We start from the raw sequence: 7,416 nt of genomic DNA, 5'->3' as shown, positions 1-7,416 counted from the left end.
CCAAGTGCCGACGACATGGAGATGCCCACCTGGCCGTCCCATTATAAAATGTTCTACAACTAAGGTGGGCGGAAGGGACATCGTGGCAGAGCTGATGCTCCAGGCCCAGCTGCATGAAACGGACACCTCGCACATGCCCACACACACACACACACACACACAAATATGCACACAGTCTGAGCAACTCCACGCATGTGTGTCCTTTGTGTGAACTTCTACGCCAGAGACAAATTCAAAGTAAAACGCCAAATTATATGTATGCAAATTTTAAACAAACAGGAGGCACCCACTGCAAACACGCCAGGAGCTTCACTTGTGTTTTAAAGAGCCCGCTGAAAGACGACCGTCTGAGAAGGGGCTTCGAGGAGAAAACCACACGAGCCCCCTTCTCTCGGACAGGGAGAGGAAGGGCCGCGGCCAAGCAGAGAGCGCGGGCCGCTTCTCGGGGACAAAGGCCTTCCACGCCACGCCACGCCACGCCACGGGGCAACTGCAGCAGCAGGGTATGGGGGAACGGTCCCCTCGCCTGGAGGGGAAGCTGCATCCCGGATCCTGGCGGCACTGGCCTCTCCCTTCCGGCGGCTGGCTCGGGCACAGCTGCACACACGCGTGTGAGGGCACAATCTTTGCCATGGAGCAGCTGCCAGCCGGCACCCCGGGGGGGCGGGCAGGACCTGCAGCCCCCAAACCTTTCCTGTGTGGCTGTAACAGGGCCTTCTGCAGCACAGTCTCTCACAGATGTGCTGAATGGCAGCTCCCATCATCCCCAGCACTGGCCATGTTGGCTGGGCTTTACAGGAGTTGCGGTCTAACTCTTCTGCGGGGCAACAGGTGGGAGAAGACAGCTCTAAAACAAGCAAGAAATCTCAGAGAAATGTGCCGCTCAACATCCTGCACGGAAAAGCTGGAGCGAGGGGAGCTGCTTGCCCCAGCGCCCGAAACGTCCACAAGCCAGTGGGGCACACGCCTGGCACCGCGTCATCAGGAACGCCTCCCTGCCCCTTTGCCTGATAAAGTGCAGCCCTCTAAACCTTTATGCGCACAATCTCATTATTTCATAAGCCATACAACAACCCTGCAGGGTGGGCCACTGCCATTTCTATTCCCACCGGGGGCACGCAGAGAAGCAACCGGCCCATTCAGCCCCGGCTCCCCCCAGAAAGCGTAGCATGGTTTGCCCTCATGCGCCGTCCGTCAAAATGCCGCCGTGCCACTTCAAGGGCTGCCAGGTTTGCTGGGGATGGTGGGGGCTGCAGCCCAAGACCCCTGCGGGGCCATGGGTTGTGGGCGGCCCAAGAGGCCGCGAATGCTGGGCCAGATGAGCCCTCGGGCTTGCCCTGGAAGAGGCAGCTGCTGGAGCGGGGTCCGCAGCGCCCGGACAGCACAGAGCCCCCCAGCCACAACAGGAGAGGGCGAGCAAGAAGCAAGACACAGGAAGGAAGGAAGGAAGGAAGGAAGGAAGGAAGGAAGGAAGGAAGGGCCAGCCGGCTCTGGCCATTCGCCAAAATGGCACCTCTCCCCCCTCCCCCGCGAGTCCGTTGCGCCCCTTGCAGCAGGGGGTCTCCTACTATTTTGGGGCTGGCACGCGGGGAAGGGGGAGCAGGGGGCTGGCGCTTCCGTCCCGCCACTCCCCTCCTGTGTCTCCCTCGGATGCCACTCGGAAGCCCTGCACCACTGGTCCCCCCAACTCCCTTCCCAAACCGCTCCCCAAAGCTGGGCAACTCACCGCAGGAGGGCCAGACCCCCCCACCCCTCAAGCCACCAGCTGCCTGGACAGGGCACTCAGCGAGTCGCAAGGACCGCAAGTGCCGTGCGACGCAGGGAAAGGCCCCAGCCCCCCCCTCCCCCCTCCCCCCCCCCCCCTGCCCCCCCCCCCCGCCCCCCCCCCCCGTGGCAGACACAGCGCTGCCTTTGTCGTCCGTCAAGCCACTGCTGGATCGGGAAGGGGAGAAGAGCCAAGCCGGCCTGCGAGGGCAGGATGTGGAGAGGTGACTCAGCGGCCGGGAAGTCCTGAGTCAGTCCCCCGGCCCAATGGAAGCCATGGGTCACACTTGGTCCCGAGTGGCATGTGCAAGCCTGCCCCCGCCCTCCGGGGGCATTGCACTACAGAGCCCATCATCCACAGCCAGCACAGTGCCAGTACCCGGAGCATCAGGCCGGGGGCGGGGCTCTTTGCTTTCTTCCCACACCGGCACCCTACCCTTTCTCTCTCCCCAGCGCTGCACAACTCGGCACAGCTTGTCTTCCAATGGGTGCTCCCCGGAAAGGCACTGGCACCCCGACTCGTCATGGATCCGTTCTGGGGGGAACGTCCAGCTGAACTGCCCCTCACACAGCCGCTTGCCTCTGAACTCCACAGCACGCCAACAAGCCCATCCGGTTCAGACCGCCACATACGGGGCGTTTTCCCAGGCCGGCCCCAATGACCGGGCGCCATGGGGCACACCATGCCCCATTCATGGTCACCAGGCAGCCTTCCCCGGCCTGGACCCTTCAGAGGAGCCGGACTACAGTGCCCATAATCCCCGTCAGCATGGCCAATGATGGGCGGTGGGGAGGGCTGCCACCGACTCCGGATCCCCCCAGGCCCGTCTGGCGTGAGCTGGTCTTTCCTGGGGAGGGGCTGCTGAGACCCACCGGGCCACCTCGTGCCGGGACTCATCCGAAGAATACGCTGATCCGGGTGGAGGTCGAAAGGATGAGCCCCCTCTGCCTCCTCATCAATGCCAGGCCACCTCGGCGGCCAGAACCCACTCGGGACCACGGCCACGACGGAGTGGAGCACGGCAGTGCCGGACACGCTCCCCTCACAGAAGTGTTACTTCCGAATCACGAGAAGCAGTAGTTCTCCTATACTCCTCGCTAGTCAGACCTCACCTGGAATTCTGCGTCCAGTTCTGGGCACCAGGATTTAAGAAAGTTGCAGGAAAATTCGAAAGGGTCCAGAGGAGGGCGACAGAAATGATCCAGGGTTTGGAAACACTGCCCTGCGAGAAGGGACGGAGAGAACTGGGCATGTTCAGCCTTGAGAAGAGGAGGCTGAGGGGGGACATGAGATCCTTCTATAAGCACCACAAAGAGGAAGGCCAAGATCTCTCCTTGCTGATGCCAGAGTGCAGGGCACGGGAGAATCAAGTCAAGTCGAGGCAACCCAGATTCAGGCTGGACATCAGGAGGCCCCATCGGTGCGGGTGTTCAAGGACAGGCTGGACGCGCACGTGGTGGGCATGTCGTGAGCAGAACCTGCTGGAGCCGGGGGTCAGACTAGATGGCCGGGAGACCCCTTCTGACTCGCGCTGTTTCAGTTTCTAAAAGCTTCCTCGCTGTCAGAGCAATAGGGCAGTGGATCCAGCTGCCCAGAGAGGTGCGGGGCTCTCCCACATGGGGGACATTCAAGGACAAACTGGAGAGCCACCTGAGTGGGAGGTGCGGCTTGGTGTCCTGCACCAGCAGGGGTTGGATCCGAGGGCCCCCTTGGCCCCTCCAACTCTTCTGTTCTACGATTCTATGGACCAGCCACCCAGGGACACAATCCAACGTACGTCTAGAGAGGAAAATGGCCTTCCATCTCGCGGTGTTTCCCAGCCCGCACAGGGAGTTGGAGGCCTTTCTACCGAAGCTCGCACAGCGTTATGCCTCTAAACTTTTGCAGGGCGAGTGCCAGGGAGGCCGCCTCTGGCTCTGCCCTCCACCGGATTCCCGCAGCCCTCTGGGTCTGGCAGGTTCCAGGCAGCCAGGCTGGACTGCGCAGCTACGGACTGGCAGCCTTCCCGGCTTGCCAGACTGCAGCTGCAACAAAGGTGGCGTTCAAGGTCCCACGAGGGAGTCAACCCGTCCCTGGCGGGCCGCCTATCCAGCCAGGCAAGGCCTGTGGCTGAGCCAGGGCGGACCTGGGGAGGGGGCCTGGCTTAGCTTCGGCCCGGGCTGGGAGCTGCAGCTTCTGCACTCAGGTTTGTGGGTGCCGGCGCCCACGAGGTGTGACGGCTGCCTGCTGAGGGTGAAGCCTTCTCCGTGGAGGCTCCCTGTCCGGGGAACACCCTCCCCAGGAAGGTCCGCCGGGCGTCCTCACTGCCCTCAACTGCCGGAGAGGACTGCTCCAGCCCGTCCTCTTCCTCCGTCCTGGCCGTGCCCAGCGGACATCTCCTTTTGGGAGGAGAAGGGATTCAGATCAACATTGTTCTCAAAGCTCTCCAATATTCTTCTTAAATATCCGCCTGCCTCTTGCTACTTAACGCAAGGTTAGTGGAACCGGATCGGTGCCCCTCAGGCCGCCTAGAGACCGGTCTCCCAGCACTGGAAAGATGAACAGCCACTGCAAGAATGCGGTGGCCTGAGAAACCGACGAAGCCCCCCGTCCTCGAACAGGTGGTGTTCAGCCACGACCTCCGGACGGAGAGGCCCGAGGAATCCGGCCCGCCCTCGCTGACGATGTCGGCACATGATCGCCACTGATATCTTGCCATATATGGCACACGCGGGCAAGGCAGAGCCGCTTCCAAAGCCCCGTGTCCACTCTGACGGCTCCGCCTCGAGGCCAGCGTTCAGTTCAACCTTTGATCGGCTGCCGTTTCCTACAAGCTCCCGGATGCCTCCAAGGCCCGTTGCTCGCGCTCTGGCACGCCCCCCTGCGTGGCAGAGCCCCCCACGGAGTGCCGCAGCGCCCTCGCTCGCCTGGCTGCTGGGAACGTCACTCGGGCAGCCCAGCGAGTAGGCGAGCAAGCCTGCCGGGGCCGCTTTCGCACTCTGGGGGCAGGAGCCCCAGAGGCCCGCAGGAGGGGCTGCCCCTCCCCTCCCCCTCCCGCCACATGGGGATGGCCGCTCCCCAGGCCAGGGGCCACCCCTGCCACATGCCACGACGGCGCTCCTCTTCTCTCCTCTCTCCGGAGGGGGGAAAGCGTGACTCCGGGCTTAAAACAGTCGCAAGACGGAGACGGGCCGAGGCGGGGCCCACGCGCCCCTCTGATGCCGCCTCCAGCCCCACAAGGCCTCCTGGAGCGCGCGAGCGGAGCCCCGCGCCCACCGGGCAGTGTGCATTCCAGAGGCTCCGGTTTCCTCCCCGCGGGGGTCAGCTGGAGGCCGCCCCCGCAGGCTCCGTGGGGCGAGCGCAGGGCCTCGGCCTGCCCAGACGGGCCGCGCTGCCTCCTCGCTCCAGGTGGCGGCTGGCCAAGCAGCTGAGGGGAAGCACAAAGACGTGTTGTGCGGCACCGAACGGCCGGCCAGATCAAGAGGCATGTGTGGGGCGGCTCATCAAGGGCGCTCCCGCCCCCCACCGGAGCGCAGGGACAGCCACGGCGGGGGGGGGGGGGGCAGGGCTACTGGCATGCGCCAGGCAGACGGGGTATTTGGAGTTTTCCTCGCTCTCTCTCTCCTACCCACTTTTAGGGTGTGCCTCGGTCACTCGGGGAGGGGAGGGAGAGACACTGGTGCAAAAGCCTTCTCCCGTAAAACAAAGCAAGGCGAAAACCCCGGGAAGTTCCAGGGCCTGCCGCCAGGTCCGTCCGGTCTGAAGCGATCCCTGGCATGGCGCGATCCGGCTGCCCCTCCGCTCCCCGCAGACTGTGCTTTGCATATTCCCCAGGAAGTTCGTTGCTAAGTTCTCCGCAAGCCACCCAGAGCGGGCCTCGCCCTGCCTGCCCTGCGAGGCGGCCTGCACCACCGCCATTGCCTCACCGTCCAGGGTGCCTTTTGCAAGCCGCTGGGCTGCGTGCAGATTGCAGGAAAACGGAGAATGACGCTTGAGACAAAGTTCGCTGTTGAACTTCCAACCACAGAAAAACGCTTCAGCACGAAGGCTGCCTCTCAGTTACTTATCCTGACCGCAAAGCAACAAAGAGCGTGCCACAGCGCTTCCCTAACGCATGTGCCCCCTTTCGGGGATGTCACTTCAGCAGAAGAGGAGCAGGGAGCGAGAGAGCAGGTCCTAAAGCAACCCGGGGTCTTCCCCGGCTCCCGAGGGGCGTGCGAGCCGCCGGGCGGGCCATGCCGCTCAAGTCCAGCGTGGCGCCACCCAGCCTGCCCGGCTTTTGCGCACGTCGGGCACCGGCCCCGGGGGCCGTGGGAGCAGCTTCCGCCCGCCCCGCAAAGGGTTAAGGCCGCCAGCGCCGCTGCAGACGGCAGCTGAGTTCACTTTTCTTCCTCCAGCGAGTTATTTATAGCTTGGAGTGGCGGCTTGTTTTCCCATCTGCGCTGGAGGCACAGCACCACTGCGCCCGTCCGCGCTGCCGTGACTCAGTGCAAAGCAGCCGAAGTCAGAGGCCGGGACGCCAAGCGGCGGCTGGCGCAACAGGGGCAGGGGGCTGGGGGCGACGGCGGGACGCCCGGCTCAGCCTTCGCGGAGGGGGAGCGGCTGTCTTCGCAGATTAGCAGCCGGGTGGCACCATTTTGGAAAGACTGAAAGGGCAGCGAATAGGGAAGGGCCGGGAGACCGAGGGCGTTGGGCAGCCACGAAGAGGCTTGTACAACCCGCCCCTCCTGGAAAGCCTTATTCACAAAACCTCCCTGTTTCTCATGTGATCAAATACAATACGGAACATGCTTCCATCAACAAAGGGCAGGGGAACAGGAGGGCTCAGCCCCATGGTTCCTACGTTCAGCACTTCCCAAAACTCCTGGGCAAATAAAAGGGCATTTTTGCCCACCTGGTCCAAAAAGGAGCACCATGACCGCACCAGGGGAGGTGGGAATTCCACGGATGGGGAATTCCGGCACCAGAAGGCCCCTCCCTTGCAGCCCCGTCCAACACTCTGACCCGGAACCAGGAACAGAGCTGGCAAAGCACGGGCAGAAGCACCCTCCTTTCGGCGCAGATCCTGTTTACACGCCTCTTGCAAGGCAGCCCCTGCTCACAGCAGGCGTCCCAAGACTCGGCAAGTGCAGGCAGGGTCACCGCTGGCCCACCAGCCCAAGCAGACAGAAGGCGCACCCGGCTGCTGCCAGCCAGACCTCACGAGGGACGCAGGAGCCGCCTCGGCCCGCAGCACGTGGCCCCCGCGAGCAAACCTGGCTTCCCCAGAGCGCTGCGGCGGCAGCCTCCCACGGCCCACCGCGCGCTGACCAGAGTCCGTGGGCGGCACCCGGGCTTTTGCGCGGCTTCCCCTGCTGCTCGGGAGTTGCTGCTGGCAGCAGCAGCCGGAAGGCCCAGGAGGGCGGCCGCTTGGTCTTCCGGTCGGCCCTTTGGGCTCTGGCCCCACCCCAGCCTGCCTTGGGCTCCCCCCTCCGCTGCACCGAGCCCCAGCGTTTCTCCAAGATCGAATCTGGCCCCCAGACTGAAAGGGCCCACAAGCGCCTGCCTTGCGGGGCAGGGTCCCACCCAGAAAAGAGCACGCGACTCCTCCACCCGCGAGGGGCTCCCACCTGCTTGGGCAGAGTCTGCATTTGCCCCCCCCCCCCCGGGGCTGGGTCAGAACGCGGCTGGTA

The sequence above is a fragment of the Varanus komodoensis genome, unplaced genomic scaffold (genome assembly GCF_004798865.1).
Source record: "Varanus komodoensis strain SLA01 unplaced genomic scaffold, ASM479886v1 scaffold91, whole genome shotgun sequence".
Taxonomy (NCBI): domain Eukaryota; kingdom Metazoa; phylum Chordata; class Lepidosauria; order Squamata; family Varanidae; genus Varanus; species Varanus komodoensis.
This window is presented reverse-complemented; position numbering follows the sequence as displayed.